The sequence below is a fragment of the Apium graveolens genome, chromosome 6 (assembly GCF_009905375.1).
Source record: "Apium graveolens cultivar Ventura chromosome 6, ASM990537v1, whole genome shotgun sequence".
NCBI classification, from domain to species: domain Eukaryota; kingdom Viridiplantae; phylum Streptophyta; class Magnoliopsida; order Apiales; family Apiaceae; genus Apium; species Apium graveolens.
Genome location: NC_133652.1, coordinates 278,132,900 through 278,150,954, shown reverse-complemented (window position 1 = coordinate 278,150,954; position 18,055 = coordinate 278,132,900).

Here is an 18,055-nt window from a genome sequence, read left to right as displayed (position 1 = left end):
CAGAAATCTCCCTAAAAGACTGGTGTTCAAATACAAGGGTGGGAAAGAGTTCATATGGCCTCTTCATAGAATTCTTCAAGAAAGTTGTTCTGTTTTGATAAAGATCTTCTCATCCTTCAAGAAATTTTTGGATTCAATGTGACAGCCAAAAAATTGGTTCTAAAGAAGATAGAAGAACTCAGGAGCAGAAAAACCTCAAATGTACTTCCAAGAATTCTATCCATTCCCTTCACAGGAAATACAGTGCACTTGAGGCCTTACTGGCTAATGAAATTCATGGATGATAAAGGTGTTAGAAGATTCTTCAGATTGGATGACCAATTGAGCATCTTAAGCAATGATACTCTATTGAAAATGCAAGAAAAGCTGGATCTATCAAATGCTGAAGAATTTAAATTTCATAAACAACTCCAAAATCAAATAGAAGAAAACAACTGAAAGCTTGGGAAGAAATCAAGACAATCAAGGAAATAGAAATCATCTGCTCAGACTAGAGGAGAACCTTGAAAATGATTGTGAGAACTCTTTGTACACTTTACTATGTTCAATCTTCAAATAAACTGTAGTACTTACTAGTTTTATCTACCATTATTCATCTGTTCATTTAGGGTGTTTTGTTATCATCAAGTTTCTCTTAATTTATGGCTACAATTTCAGTAGACATAAATTGTGGGAGATTGTTAGAAATATGTTGTGAACGTGATGATTAGTTGAACAAAATAACTTAGTACATTTAACTTAGTATTTTTGTAGCTCTCGACGGATGTTCTAATATAGTCCCGACGGATTAACTTTATAGTCCCAACGGATGACAACTGAACATCCATCGAGAATGTAGCTTATGTAACAATAAGTATTGTAGAACATTTCTGCAAACACCAATATTTTAGTTGAGTAGATACTATAGGATTCTATGAGTCATGTTGACTACTAGATTGATATGCAGAATAGGTTGGCGAATTGTAAATATAAGATGTCTTCTAATTCTGCATAAGTGAAATAGAATCAAGTGACCAAAAGACTCCCGATGGATAATCTACAAAGGCTCCCGACAGATAATCAACAAGACTCCCGACGGATGACCAACATAGTCCCGACAGATGATCATAAATTCAAAAGAGCAGTTGACAGTGACAACACAGTCACATGCGTCGGGTGTTTGTAAATGGAATGTGGCAGCCTAATTGCAGGATTTATAGAAAAAAGAAGCATTACCATTTCCATGCAATTGTGAAGATATTCAAAGATGCTCGATAGAGTAATGTAGAAGCATGAAGTTAGACTAGATACAATTTGTCTTATTATCTTGTCTTTCTATCATGTAGCTTGGTAATATATAAACCAAGTGAAGCAAGTAGAACAACTAACTAAGCATGCATAAATTTCAAAGAGATAGATAAAGATGTATCTGTTAAGCATTTATCTGTAATTCTATAAGTTCTCTTGTAAGAAGCTGTGTGCTATTCAAGCATCACAGAGTTCTCAACTTTATATATATCTCTGGTGGATAAGTTCAAATCCACTAGAAAGTTTTAAAGCTTTCTATTTTATTGTTTTTTATTTTGATTTCTATTATATTTTCATTCCGCACTTCTTGCAAAATGAAACACAATTATATATTAAGTAAGAACATTCTTAAAATCAGAAAAAGTAGCTAGAATTACATTCAACCCCCTCTTCTGTAATTCTTGTTGCATTGTTTGGGATTAACCGTTTGCCTATTCAGCCAAGCCACTGAAAGTTTTACAAAACTGTTGAAATCATATGCCTGGATAGTAATGTAAGAATAGATCAAAATGATAATGTTTGATTGAAGATTTTCCATTGTTTTGGTTAGTCTAAGAAATCACATTTGTATAAAATAGATAATATGATGGAGTAAGAACACTGTGAAGAGGTGCAGATGAGATAATGAAAAAGTTGTGTTAAATTAATTATAATTATACTTAATAAACTTATCATCAAATTGAATCCATGCATATGTAACAGTGAGACCAAATAGACTCTTCACTTTCTATGGTTGTATTTTTAACAAAAAGATCTTATATTTATATTTTGCACTTAATGATGTAAGAATGCTCATCATACTTTAGCGTGTAATACGTGCCATAATAATTAGACTTTACTACATTAGTCTTGTGCATGACACTATTATTCTTGGGATTTGCAGTATATAAAATGCTTTAACTCTAATATCCCCACAAATGTCAAACCGTGTTTAAGAATACCTATTTGTTTAATTGTACAAACAATTAAATCTCGATATTATAATACTTTATAACTTCTGAAATCGGTTAATTATATCTAATTACAGTGAATCTAAAATAATGTAATAATGGTTTATGAACATATTTCATTATACTATACATATATGTCAGCATAAAATATAAAACATGTCATACAACGATACCACATTTGTTTTAATTATTATTAGTAACAAATTAGCCTTTTAATATCATTCTAAGCAAGAATATAAACAAACTAATGATAATTTGTCTTCTAAATTTATCAGTTTATCAACATTTTATATTTAATATAAAATACCTTTGATCAAAATTGATAATAGTTTATCCATGGTGCATTTATTTAGAAATTAGAATATATAGTAAAGGCCATACCAAATGGAAAGGTACATAATGCATACATAACCTAATTTTTGTATCATCCTTAATTTATACATTAAGAATATAGCTAGTTCCAAATTTTAACTTTATAAATATATATAAAAACATAAATGTAATTATTGTGCAAGACATGCCTTTATATAACAAGACTAAGTCATATTGACAACCCTAAGGATAAGTTGTATGATAATATATATTTGTATTTTGTAATTGTATTACTTGAGTCTGTAAAAATGCTAAGTAGATTGGACTGGAGGATTTTTCTATGAACAACCTTCAAGCTAAGAAATAAACTCCGGAAGAAGATCAATTCTCGACCATGCCTCAGAGAGAAGTATAACATATGGGATTTAAATAATTCTGTTCTAGGAAAAATATTCTAAGTCAGATATCGACAAGTCACAGATCAAGAAATATCGAGAAGTTTATCAAGAAATATTCTTGAAGGTCATTTCCTTAATCCAATTTCCTAATTTCTTGCTTTCCCGTCTCCTCGGTCCATCCGTATTTTTTTTATTATTATAATCATTTCATGAACCCATTAATCACTGACTTCAAACATCACGTTGTTCTGGGATTCGTGTCCTCAGGACGAATCTTGCCAACTTTTACAATTTAGTTTTATAATTCATCATACTCGTCCTCCTTGGTTCTGATTCTAAACCTTTTACACTATCTCTATAACCTTGTGAAGTACTTTCCCAAAAATAATTGACTGAACTTTAATCGGTTTATTATAATCTCTGGCCCCGTGTCTTTCTTGGCCTTTCACCAGTGGGTGGCCTCTCTCTTAGGAAGGTAAGTGACAAAAAGCAGTCTTTTGCGCTTCGTCAATCATTTAGAATCTCAAATGATTCCTATATTTCCTTTAGCCAGGCTCTTGCCTCGACTGGGTCAACCTGTTCCTTGGAACTCTGAGAGCTTAGCGACTTAAAGGTCATGAAAGAATTTCCCACCGTATTGTTTCCTCAGGGTGGTGGTTGGGGGTAAAAGTATAAGTTTTGTTTAGGCAGGTCCATGAATTTCCCCATAGGAGTAACGTCCTGGTTCTCCCTATCTTGCTCGACTTCTGTTTTCTCAGTATGAAATGTTTCATCCTTCTCCCATAATCGGTGTTATCTTGCACGTTAAAATCCTTGTTTTCCACTTCATTATGTTAAGGGTTCCTTCTATCTTGATGGCGACCTCCCTGACTATCAAACTCAGGGTTTGCCCTAAATCTTATTCCTCAAACTATGGCTTTCATCTAAGATCTCATGTTTAAGCTCTTGAACGTTTGGAACCCAAATTCTGTAGGAATACCTCATTATTCCCTTATCATCTTTCTCGGTATTAATCTCTTCTCCAGTCATTGGCTCTCTGCCTTCATTCATCACTTTTTCTTGGCACAATATGATCTTTTCCCATAATTCAAGCTGTATTACAACCTCAAATAACCTTTCAGTACCGGCTCCGGTTACCTTCACTTCTATTTCCATTTTCTCGAAATCTTTTATCTACTTTCCCGAAGACATTATCATCTTGAGTCTCTCCTTTCTACTAAGGGCGTCTGCCACCCAATTGGCTTTACCTGGCTGATAAATAATCTCATAATCATAATCCTTGTATAGCTCTAACCACCTCCTCTGGCGCATGTTGAGCTCTTTTTGCGTAAAAATATACTTGAGCTCTTATGGTTTGTGTAAATCTCGCATTTCTCTCCATACAAGTAGTGCCTCCAATCTTTAGGGAAAAACTATTGTCATGAGCCCAAGATCATGGGTGGAATATCCAATTTTATATTCCCTTAATTGTCTTGACGCGTACGCGATTACCTTGCCGTGCTGTATAAGAACGCACCCTAATTCCTTGTGCGAAGCATCAATACAAATCACAAAATCTCCTTTTCCATCCGGCAACGCCAACATACGGGCCGTCACCAATCTTTACTTCAGTTCTTGAAAGCTGTTCTCACATTTCTCTGTCCATTCGAACTTCTCATTCTTACGAGTAAGCCGCGTTAAAGGGGCTACTATCTTTGCAAACTTGAACGAACCTCCAGTAGTAACCGGCCAATCCTTCCTATGGTAGTCGCCCTAACCACGGTCATCGATTCCTCAACGGTCCTTTCTGCATTCTTGTCAGGATCTCCCACGTGATCCTCTTCAGCAACAATCCCTTCTGGGATAACATCCTTAACCACTACATCTTTAATATGAACATCATCTGGTCCCTCGTTAGGGTGCTCCATTGGATCCACAATCCGATCCCCAGTATATAGTAAAACATCATCGTGTTATTGCTTTTGAACTTCAGGGTTTGGAGTCCCGCTACCATATACAATAACGATATATGTTACTATCATGATATTTATAAGGGTTCCCATAATGGTTTTAATTGTCAGTACTACGTTAGGTAGTCCGACTATGAACTTGGCAAGAGTTCTTATAATCTTAGTGAACTTATCATTTTAATGACGCATCATCCCTGAGGTTTATAACGCTTAGCTCTGATACCATTCCTGTAACACCCCCAAATTCGGGGTGGGGGATCCGGGTTGTCACGAGTTCCATTTCCCTTATTAAAACCCAATCTTAATAAACAACCAACTACTGCGTACTGTGACCCCATAATAAACACACACACCACAAGTTATAGTCTCAGAGATGAATACCAAAATAACACAAGTCATTTTATTCCACAATTATAAATCATTACATCTCAAAAATGGTTTCTGAATAAATTTACATTTCTTTGCCATTATTACAATTCATAATATACATAAGTCTTGTACATCAAAAATTGAAAGCCTAGCCCATTGGTAGTTCCTACCTCAGCTACAACGGCATCAATGCCTACAGGAAACTGTAGAACATTTCCTATCCGCTCGTGAATTGGGAGCTTGGTCCTGTTCATCTTGTCTATCTGTTATTGTGTGATGAAAGAAGAAAGCAAGGGTGAGCAATAAGCCCACCGAAATAATATGTATAATAATTAACAATATAAGAGCATTCTCATAGTACTCATGAAAGTCTTGGTCAAACAGATATGAACCAAGTTTGATATCTTAATGCGACGAAATCGCAAAATATTCAGGATATATATACATATATACTTTTCAAAACCATTGAAATCCTCTGACATGTATATCATACACAGAGTTCCAGTTTATAACTGTATAAAAATATCGTTGCAAGGTGATCTCATATATCTAACCTTGTCTCAACGTTTTTCTGAAAATCTTTGTCATGCATAAGATAATCATTTACTAGATATAAGTTGAAAAGATGAAGTTACAAGATACTCCAATATACTTATATCTTTTTCCGAATACTACTTGAACTACCACCGTTCAAGGTATAAATAGTTCATCCCATAGATGAAGCTACAAGACAAAACTTGTATATAATCAATCTTTGAAATTTCATGAAAATAAAATGAAGTTACGAGATACTTCATTTGATGAAAACATCATTCTGAAAACTCAACCCTACCAATACTCAACAATCGCCTAACTGTAGCCTTTCTATCGAAGTGCTGTGGGTAGTGTTGCAGAAATATCCAACTGGATGATGAACTCATTACGGGAGTTTGCCGCGCCAGGAAGACCACTCACGATGATCAGTCGCAGTAGTGCAACCCCACCATTTTCTACATGTAGAGGAGAACTGTCGGATTTACTTGTCAACCGAACACTGGACTCCTAAGGAATGGACCGTCATAGCGGAACTTCCGGGCCATTTGGGCAAATATAATAAGGGTGGGCCGGCGTAACTCGACCACTTATGCCAATCCTAGTTCAGATGAAATCCATGACTCTGAAACTTAAAGCTCGTCCCCCTTTCCCCAAGTAGAAACTTGTTGATACGGCTCCACCAAGAAGTCGTATCTAGTTGGAAAGGAAAACTCACCGATATTTCTCAGGCGATGCCTGTTAATGGATTAACTTATTCCAAGAATTTTACTTCCCGAGTGTTGGATAAGTTATCAAAAACTCTTTTATCAAAACAACAACCTCGTTGCAAATATAAAAACACATCACGGAGCCGGATCACTTAGATTTTTAAGCGAGTATTTAAATCCCCTTCGAAAGGAAGATCTCAAATTTGAAAACGAGTTTTGGGATCCGCTCTAACTTTCAAAAATAGTTTTGATAAAGTTTGAAAATAATCTCTGGAAATATTTAAAGTAAGAATGATTTGATAGTATCAATCATTTTTCGAATACTTGGCGAATATTGACACATTATTCTTTAAGAAAATAAAGAATATTACTTAATAAAATAAGCGGAGTCATAAGTCCTCGAATAAATATTCAGACTAATATTCATTAAATAAAATAAGCGAAGTCATAAGTCCTCGAATGAATATTCAGACTAATATTCATTAAATAAAATAAGCGGAGTCATAAGTCCTCGAATGAATATTCAGACTAATATTCATTTATTAATAGAAATAAATTAAGTTTCATAAGTAGAAACTCTATTCAAATAATTAAACTAGTCTTTGATCGTAATAGGAATCTTAAATGAATATTCAAAAAAAATAATATTCACTTATAATATAAAACTATCGAATAAACATTATTCAATTAATAGTTTTGAAAACTATATATATATATATATATATTATACTCGGGAACATCGCCTCCCGGTTTAGAAAAATTTTCAACTCCGGGTCCCCTATACTAAAGGTATACGTAGGTACTTCTTATCTCTAGCATAGGTATTATGTAGTTTATAAGCATTTTAATCGATAAAAAGATATCAAGATTACCAAATAGGCATGCATATATATCATATCAACATGCTCCAATATATTGCAAGATTTGCTAATAACAATCATGCACTTATCACAAGATAATGCCTATACATATATACATCACAACAACAGTTATACGGGTAGAAAATTTGCCTGAGTGTTCTGGGGTAGACTTAAGCTTAGAGTGGGTCCGGTAACCTATGAGCAACAACATAAGCCGGAATTAGACCACGGTCGCTTAAGAAACTAATCAAAACTCACTCATACCCCAACGGTCGCTTATACGCTTAATGATTTGCGTTAATCGCTTGCGTACCCTCGGCTCCACCAATTTTAATAAATTAACCGTTACGAATTTTAATGCGAATCTTTCGCGAATACTTTAACAACTTCCTAATCCACCTGGAATAAATTTTTCGTAATCCAATTAGTCTTTTAAGGGCCTTAAATAAGGTTTCAAAGTAAAGCGAGGGGTAATGGTTCGCTCGTGAAATGCCGTTACTTAAAACGGTCATTTCTCCTAAACTGTATATCGGATTCAAGAGAACCACATAACAAAACGAACCTTACGACACGATCTAGCTAATAATGGCAAAGTTACATTTTAGTCATTTATCTTTCTGTCCCGAACACTAAAACAAGCAGTTGAATGAAAACATGCATTACGACGACTATGTTTACACGATTACCAAAGTTTAAACTACTCCAATCAACCACAAATCAACTCACAACCACCAATACAACCAAATTTCATCCAAACCTTTCTACATCAGTCCATAACCTCATGATTTTTCCAAACTCATTCAATCACAAACAAGAGCTACTAACTACTTAAGGTTCAGTAACCAAAATCCAAGATTTATAATTCAAAATCATTACAAAATCCATCCAAACTCTAAACATACAAGAATCATGCTTCTCATGAACTATATGAAAGAGATATGTCCTAAGTCCAGTCATGTATGAGGATTTAGGAATAACTTTTATGTAATCTGTTTTGATTTCATTGATATTAATAAAAGACTTGTTTTGTTTTTATTACGGGCTCTATCTATTTAAATGTTTAAATAAGATATACCACAATTTAGAGTAAAGCTTTTTATGGATTGTGATGAGATCATAATAATGAGACCTAAAAGATGATAACTCTAAACTTAAATAGTTCCTGGTCGTAGGTATACTAACTGGTAATTAATAATCCGTAAAGATCGATACATATTATGCTTGCTTCATATGAAGGATGTCTGTTCTCAAAGATATTTGTGTGGTGACACTATAGCTAGTATGTAGGTGCTTATTATAGAATAAGTTCACTGAACATGACTCACACAACTGAACAACTGATGCAGTTCACTCACGTGTCAGCAGTTGTTCATATAGTGATAGTTGTACAAGTATCCTTAGACATGAGGTCATCATAGTCATCTTGTGTACACTGAACTATGCTTTGGTTTAGTTCTTAGTCTCAAGGGACAATTATAAGGGCTCTACTGGGTATAGGAATTTGTACACGAAGATAGTGTATGATCAATAAAGGATCTACCCCTTCCAGTGTAGGAAGAGAATGTTCAATGCTGATCCAGTTATGGTAGTTCAGAAATCTCTGGTCAGAGTGAATGAAATTAGAAAGGAGTTTCTAATTTACATTCAGTAGAACTAAGCATAGTGAATGGGAAAGCAAGTGATTAAATAAGATAGGCTTGGCACAAGTTCCATGCCTTGTATTTAATCGTGCCATTGCAGGGTAGAAGGAATTAATTGTACAGTAACTACTCACTAAATAGGTTCTTGGTATTCTAAGCAGTGAATTCGTATTATCCGGATAGTCGCGATATGTTGAGAAGTATCCCTCACGATGTAGAATAAATGTGATTAATTAATTAATCATATTTAATGAATTAGAGAATTTATATAAATAATGATAAAATAGTTTTATTATTATTTATTTCTACTACCGGCTTAATATTGAACCTACAGGGTCTCACCATAAAAGAGAATGATTTAATGGTGGAAAAATTAATTAATAATGGCTGATAATTATTTATTTATGAAATAAATAATTAATTGGAAAATTTAATAAGTGATCAAATGAGATTTAATTGATTATAAATTAATTAAGAAAAAGTTCTTAATATTATTAATTAAGAATTTAATTTTTGGAAATTAAATCAAGTGAGAGAATTATTTCTAAAGTCTTTAGAAAAAGGATTAATAATTAAAAGGTGTTTTAATTATTAGTGAGAATAATAAAGGGTTAATAATAATAATATTTTATGGGAAAATTTTTACCTGAAAATTTTGCCTATAAATATACTATTATAAACCCTATTTGCCTCAACCCAAATAATAAAACCTAATTCTAAAGTAGAAAATAGAGGGAGACAACTAATTCTCTCAACCTCTTCCTCCTCCATTACATTGATCTCTTGGTGGATACCGGTGGAGTGCTTCACACTTGAGGAGCAGCTGCTATGGATTTCCGTTCATCATTCTTGGATCTCTATTAAAGACCTCCATCTTTCCATTAACGTAAAGCTTCTTAAGGTAAACATACTGAACTACGAATTAAATATTATTTTTCGCATGGATCCTGCGGAGGGTTTCATTTTTTTTAAGATTTAAATTTACATTTTCATTGCGTTTATGTGCTAAAAACCCTTCAATGGCATCAGAGATACTTACGAAAAGTTTTTAATTCGTTTATGTGTTTAACTGTTTTCGATATATGAGCATGTACGTGATTCACCATGATTTGATGTTGATATAATATGCTTATATATGTATGGTTTTGAATATATGATATTAATGTGAGTTGTATAATCATAAGATGATTATGTAATCTGTATATATACTGATATATACATGATTTATGTTTGTTCTAATTATGAGAATCATATTAGATACAGATTCTGAATTGGCTGCTGCAGATTTGCTGAAATCTGGGTCAGGTATCCGATTTACTCAAACGAATACCCTATTCCATAGGTAAACGAGTGCCTGAACAAAACTGATAGCAAAAGCTATCAATGACTCATCTGTAAGGCGTTTGACATCGTTTACTGTCCGTAAACAGTGATTCTTGTTTTCTGATTTAATTCTGATTTTCTGATTTTTGTCATATTTTTTTTATGATTAGATCATGGATAATATGATATGTTAAGATCAGATTATGTGTTTTAACATGCTTTTTTGTGTTGTATGAGCATGGTGGATGGTTATTGCCTTTCGACCTTAGTGTAATGGTTTTGGTTTTAGTTTTAAATACGACTTGCATGTCGCCAATCTTTATAATCATAAATCTCGAATGTAACTCGAGTTATTCTTGTAAGTTCATTAGATTAGTTTTACTTTCAATCATGTAATGTAATTGAAGACTCAAGAAGGCTATCCAATGGAGGTGATACAAAGAAGAAGACGAGGCATACAAGAAGTCTAAACAAAGAAGAAGACTTATGTAATAAGTAGTTGTATTTATTTCCATCACCATATTAGATTGACCTAGATCTTTATCATGAGCTTGATAAAGATCACATAGGATGGGGCCATAACCAAAACATTTACTTTATTGCACTTTATATTTACTTGTTTATTTAATTTTATATATGAGATATATGCCTATGTTTACCATGCGATGATAGATTTAGGTGAACTTAAATCAATATAAGGCATGCTCTAGAAAATCTAGAATATAAATCGTTTCTTGCCTTAACAATAATATTATGAATACAATCATCAGATTCTTGTATTTATGAAACACGTAATTAAATATGAATTTTCAATATTGAGAGAAAGGATGATCCTGTCAAAAGCAGATTTTTATCTGTAAGAAAGGGGTATTAAGTGACGCCTCTTGACAATGCTCCCCCCGATCTGGGAATCATCTGATTATCGATTATTGATTTGAAATATTTAATTTAAAAGGAAGAATCTCTTTATAATATGATTATGATTGTAACATAATATAATCCCTCTAAAATTAAATAATATCAATTAGTAATTGGCCAATGACACAACGGGCTTGTGTCGGTCATAGCCTTCCAACATGGTAGAAAGTGGTTCTTATTCTGAAATCATTGTCGTTTCGTGCTACAGCCGAGGGCTTTGATTTCGAAATAAGAAATACTTGTCTATTACATAGAGATGTGTACATTGAATTAGAATCTAAAGGTCGTTACGTGCTACAGCCGTGGGCCGTTGGAGACTGATTCAATTGTACGAAATGTTGGGTTAGACTTGACTTAGAATATTGAGTTTGTCATGCTACAGCCGTGACTCAATTATTCAAGAGGCTAAAGTTTTATTAGGGAATAACATAAGATATAATTGACAAGAGTTGTCTGCCTATTGAACATCACATGACGTTTTGTGCTACAGCCGAGGTTGTGTGATGGAATGTAGGATCCCTATTCCCACTAGCATTATTAATGCTTAATTTTCACTTAGGGGTTGTATAAATTAGATAAACTAGTGGGAGCCACTTATGAATAAAGACCCGATTCATATAGTGTTTTGAAATGAAATTGAATATTTTCTAAGTGTTGTTATGTGTTTATCATTTACAGATTTACTATATTCGTCATGTCTTCTGCACTATCACTCCAGAGCATACTAGATGCTCACAAGTTGACTGGTCCTAATTTAGCTGTTTGTTTTCACTGTAACAAGTTGGGGCACTAGAAGAGGAACTGCAAGGTTTACCTTACAGAATTGAAGAAGAAGAAGGGTAGTGAGACTACCGCTTCTGATTCAGGTATGTTCATGATCGAAGTTAATATGTCACTAAGTCAAATTTCTACTTGGGTATTAGATACCGCCTGTGGTTCTCAGATTTGCAATTAGTTACAAGGACTAATGGGAAGTAGGACTCTTGAAAAAGATGAGGTGATTCTACGTATGGGCAATGGAGCAAGGGTTGCGGCCATATCTGTAGGATCATTTAGTTTACATATGCCTACGGGCAAGACTATTATTTTGAATAATTGTTATTACGTTCCCTCTATTGTGAGGAATATTGTTTCTATTCCTATGTTGGATGTGGATGGTTTTTCATTTATTATTAAGAATAATGAATGTTCTATCCTTAAAGATAATGTTCTTTTTGGACATGATATTTTAAATAATGGTCTGTATGTATGTGACGTAGAGCATGATTAATTTCAGATTGAACAAACTAATAAAAGACAACGAGATGATGAAAATCTGACCTATTTATGGCACTGTAGGCTAGGTCATATTAGTGAAAATAGACTGCGGACATTGTATAAGGAAGGGTTACTTGACCCCTTTGATTTTGAATCATATCCTACATGCAAGTCTTGTCTATTGGGTAAAATGACCAAATATCCATTTAGTGGACATGGAGAGAGGGCTGCATATTTGCTAGGATTGGTACACACAGATGTATGTGGACCAATGTCTACGCAAGCCATGGGTGGATTTTCGTACTTCATTACTTTCATAGATGATAGATCTAGATTTGGATATGTGTATTTGATGAAACACAAGTCTGAAGCCTTTGAAAAGTTCAAAGAATATAAACATGAAGTGGAGAAACAAACCAAACACAGTATTATAACTCTTCGATCAGATCGAGGTGGTGAATACTTGAATGGAGAGTTTCTAGATTATTTTAAAGAAAATGGTATAGTCTCCCAGTGGACTCCTCCATATACTCCATAGTTAAATGGGGTATCTGAAAGGAGAAATCGAACTTTGCTAGACATGGTTCGGTCCATGATGAGGTATGCGAATCTTCTAGTATTCCTATGGGGTTATGCATTGGAAACCTCAACATATTTACTGAATAAGGTGCCTTCCAAATCTGTTCCTCAAACACCATATGAGATATGGAAAGAAAGGAAACCGATTCTTAAACACGTTAAGATTTGGGGATGTCCAGCTTATGTCAAGAAAGTTGACCTAGATAAGCTGGAATCTCGATCCGTAAAATATAATTTTGTGGGATATCCTGAAGAGACTTTGGGGTATTACTTTTACACCGATTATCGGGTGTTTGTCTCCAGACATGCTACCTTCTTGGAAAAGCAGTTTATCCTTGAAGGAAATAGTGGGAGCAAAATTGAACTTGATGAAGTTCAAGAAGCACAAACTACTACGGATCAAGTGGAAACACCTGTTCAGACTGAACAACCTTCTGTGGAACAACCCATTCGTAGGTCAGGGAGAGTGTCTCGCCAAACTAAGAGGTATTATGGCCTTGTCATTAAGAATGACAATGAGTTGTCAATCATTGATGATGACGACCCTGTGACCTATAATGAGGCTATGAGTAGTGTTGACTCAGAGAAATGGCATAGTGCCATGAAATCTGAAATAGAATCTATGTATACCAACCAAGTATGGACTCTGGTTGAGGCGCCTAAAGGTGTTAAGCCTATTGGGTGCAAGTGGGTATACAAAAGAAAGATTGGAGCAGATGGCCAGGTGGAGACCTATAAGGCCAGGCTCGTGGCAAAAGGATTCAAACAAAGGAAAGGGATTGACTTTGATGAAACTTTTTCGCCTGTAGCCCTGTTAAAATCAATTCGGATTTTGCTTACGGTTGCTGCTTACTACTACTATGAGATCTGGCAAATGGACGTGAAAATGGCCTTCCTCAATGGGGAACTTGAGGAGGAAGTGTATATGACACAACCAGAGGGTTTTCTTTCTAAGGCAAATGAACACCTAGTGTGTAAGCTGCTGCGAATCATATATGGTTTAAGGCAAGCTTCTCGTAGATGGAACATCCGTTTTGATGAGACAATCAGAGAGTTTGGTTTTATCAAAAACATAGATGAACCATGTGTCTACAAGAAGGTTAGTGGGAGCGCGGTAACATTTCTTGTATTGTATGTGGATGACATACTTCTTATAGGAAATGATATACCGATGCTACAATCAGTCAAAGTATGGCTATCAAAGAACTTCACCATGAAGGACTTGGGAGAAGCATCTTACATTCTCTGTATGAAGATCTATAGAGATAGATCCAGAAGAATGATAGGTCTTACCCAGGGTACATACATCCAGAAAGTGCTTAAAAGGTTTAGCATGGAAAACTCCAAAAGAGGTCTCATACCGATGAGCCATGGAGTGTCCCTTTCCGAAAAAATGTCTCCCAAGATACCTGAGGAAAGAGAGCGTATGAGTAAGATTCCTTATGCTTCAGCAATAGGATCTATCATGTACGCGATGTTGTGTACAAGGCCTGATATTGCTTATTCAATTAGTGTGACGAGTAGATATCAGTCCAATCCAGGCGAAGACCACTGGAAAGAAGTGAAAAACATCCTTAAGTACTTGCGAAGGACTCAGGACATTTTTCTTGTTTTTGGTGGTGAATCTGAGTTGAAAATAGAGGAGATGTCAACGTCGAGAGAGTTGACACACACAACAACGTAGCAGACCCACTCATAAAGCCACTTTCTCAGAGTCACTTTGATCGTCATAAAGACAAGATGGGTATTAGATACCAGAGTGATTGGCTTTAGTACAAGTGGGAGATTGAAAGAGATATGTCCTAAGTCCAATCATGTATGAGGATTTAGGAATAACTTTTATGTAATCTGTTTTGATTTCATTGATATTAATAAAAGACTTGTTTTGTTTTTATTGCAGGCTCTATCTATTTAAATGTTTAAATAAGATATACCACAGTTGAGAGTAAAGCTTTTTATGGATTGTGATGAGATCATAATAATGAGACCTAAAAGATGATAACTCTAAACTTAAATAGTTCCTGGTCGTAGGATTACTAACTGGTAATTAATAATCCGCAAAGATCAGTACATACTATGCTTGCTTTATTATGAAGGATGTCTGTTCTCATAGACATTTGTGTGGTGACACTATAGCTAGTATGTAGGTGCTTATTATAAAATAAGTTCATTGAACATGACTCACACAGCTGAACAACTGATGGAGTTCACTCACGTGTCAGCAGTTGTTCACATAGTGATAGTTGTACAAGTATCCTTAGACTTAAGGTCATCATATTCATCTTGTGTACACTGAACTATGCTTTGGTTTAGTTCTTAGTCTCAAGGGACATTTATAAGGGCTCTACTGGGTATATGAATTTGTACACGAAGATAGTGTATGATCAATAAAGGATCTACCCCTTCCAGTGTAGGAAGAGAATGTTCAATGCTGATCCACTTATGTTAGTTCAGGAATCTCTGGCTAGAGTGAATGAAATTAGAAAGGAGTTTCTAATTTACATTAAATAGAACTAAGCATAGTGAATGGGAAAGCAAGCGATTAAATAAGATAGGCTTGACACAAGTTCCATGCCTTGTATTTAATCATGACATTGCAGGGTAGAAAGAATTAATTATACGGTAACTACTAACTGAATAGGTTCTTGGTATTCTAAGCAGTGAATTCGTATTATCCGGATAATCCCGATATGCTGAGAAGTATCCCTCACGATGTAGAATAAATGTGATTAATTAATTAATCATATTTAATGAATTAGAGAATTTATATAAATAATGATAAAATAGTTTTATTATTATTTATTTCTACTATCGGCTTAATATTGAACCTACATGGTCACACCATAAAAGAGAATGATTTAATGGTGGAGAAATTAATTAATAATGGCTGATAATTATTTATTTATGAAATAAATAATTAATTGGCAAATTTAATAATTGATTAAATGAGATTTAATTGATTATAAATTAATTAAGAAAAATTTCTTAATATTATTAATTAAGAATTTAATTTTTGGAAATTAAATCAAGTGAGAGAATTATTTCTAAAGTGTTTAGAAAAAGGATTAATAATTAAAAGGTGTTTTAATTATTAGTGAGAATAATAAAGGGTTAATAATAATAATATTTTATGGAAAAATTTTCAGCTGAAAATTTTGCCTATAAATATACTATTATAAACCCTATTTGCTTCAACCCTAGTAATAAACCCTAATTCTAAAGTAGAAAATAGAGGGAAGCAACTAATTCTCTCAACCTCTTCCTCCTCCATTACATTGATCTCTTGGTGGATACCGGTGGAGTGCTTCACACTTGAGGAGCAGCTGCTAGGGATTTCCGTTCATCGTTCTTGGATCGCTATTAAAGACCTCCATCTTTCCATTAACGTAAAGCTTCTTAAGGTAAACATACTGAACTACGAATTAAATATTATTTTTCGCATGGATCCTGCGGAGGGTTTCGTTTTTTTTAAGATTTAAATTTACGTTTTTGTTGCGTTTATGTGCTAAAACCCTTCACTATATTATTCAAAACCACTCTTAAATACTCAAAGTAAAGCTTAGGGTATGAGGTTTTACCTTCCTTGGTGAGTAGAAGTAACTAAGAAGCTTGGAATAGCCCTTGCAAGTCCTTACCAAAGCTAAATCTAACCAAAAACACAAGATCAAACAATTTAAAATTCTTGAAAACACTATTCACTCTCTTATTGAATGATTTATTGAAAAATAATGTGAAGGAATTGGGAGCTTAAACTCCTAGGATAGCCATAACTAATTATAAAGAACCTTGGATAATTACCTTACAAAATAACAAGGCTTGGATATTAGGTTTTGGATTTTCTTCTTCTTGAAATGGGGGGGGGGGGCGAGAGCTTCTCTTCTTGGAAAGCAAAGTCAATTTGATGTTTTGTGAAATGAATTATTTGGTTTCTTTCTTTTAAGACTTGGCTACTTTTTGGATTTACCATGGTAACTTTTACTTGGCCAAGAATCATCCAACAAAACAATCTCACTTGTCATGCTTATGTCACCATGGTTGTGTCATCTTTTTAATACTTGTCTTCCCTTTGTGGTGTGATGACATCATCATCCACTAACCTCTTTGATTAACCCTTAATTACTTGGCTAATGACCGCTTATCTGTTATACGGTTCGCTTAACTTTCGTTCTCGTTCGTCGTTTGAGAGATCATATCCGGGATCTTATTACTTGGGTTCCCCTAACCTTTGTCAATATTTTATATTCCTTTTATGATCCTCTCTTATAATCCTTGAATTTAAATACTTTTTATCATGTTACCTTATACTCAATTCTTTCAGTATCTGGTGGATTTTCGGAAAAAATCAAAGTGTCCGGATTCAAATTCTGACGACCTTTTCATACGCTCATTTACTTTATGGAATACTAATACGATTTCAGAATTTCCATAACAGTATTCCTATAGAGCGTGGTCTGATAATTTTCCTTAATCAACATAGTTAGAAAAAAATTACTATTCATCAGGGTTTCAAAAATTTCCAAAAATTGGGGTTATTACAAGACCCGAAAACAGAAAAGTCATCCATGAACACCTCCACATTAATACCAATCATATCAGAGAATATGGCCATCATGCATCTCTGAAAAGTAGCAGCCACAGAGCCCGAAAGAAACTCGACGGAAAGCAAAAGTGCCAAAAGGACAAGTAAAAGTGGTCTTTTCCTGATCTTCTAGGGCAATGAAAATCTTATTATAGCCTGAATACCCATCCAGAAGGAAATAATACTCATGACCAGCCAACCTATCAAGCATTTGATCGATGAATTAAAACAGAAAATGATCCTTCTTGGTGGCTTTATTCAGCTTCTGATAATCCATGCATACTCTCCACCCTGTGACTGTCCGAGTAGGGATGAACTCATTCTTCTCATTAGACACAACTATAATGCCTCATTTCTTGGGCGCACAATGCACTGGGCTCACCCAAGAACTGT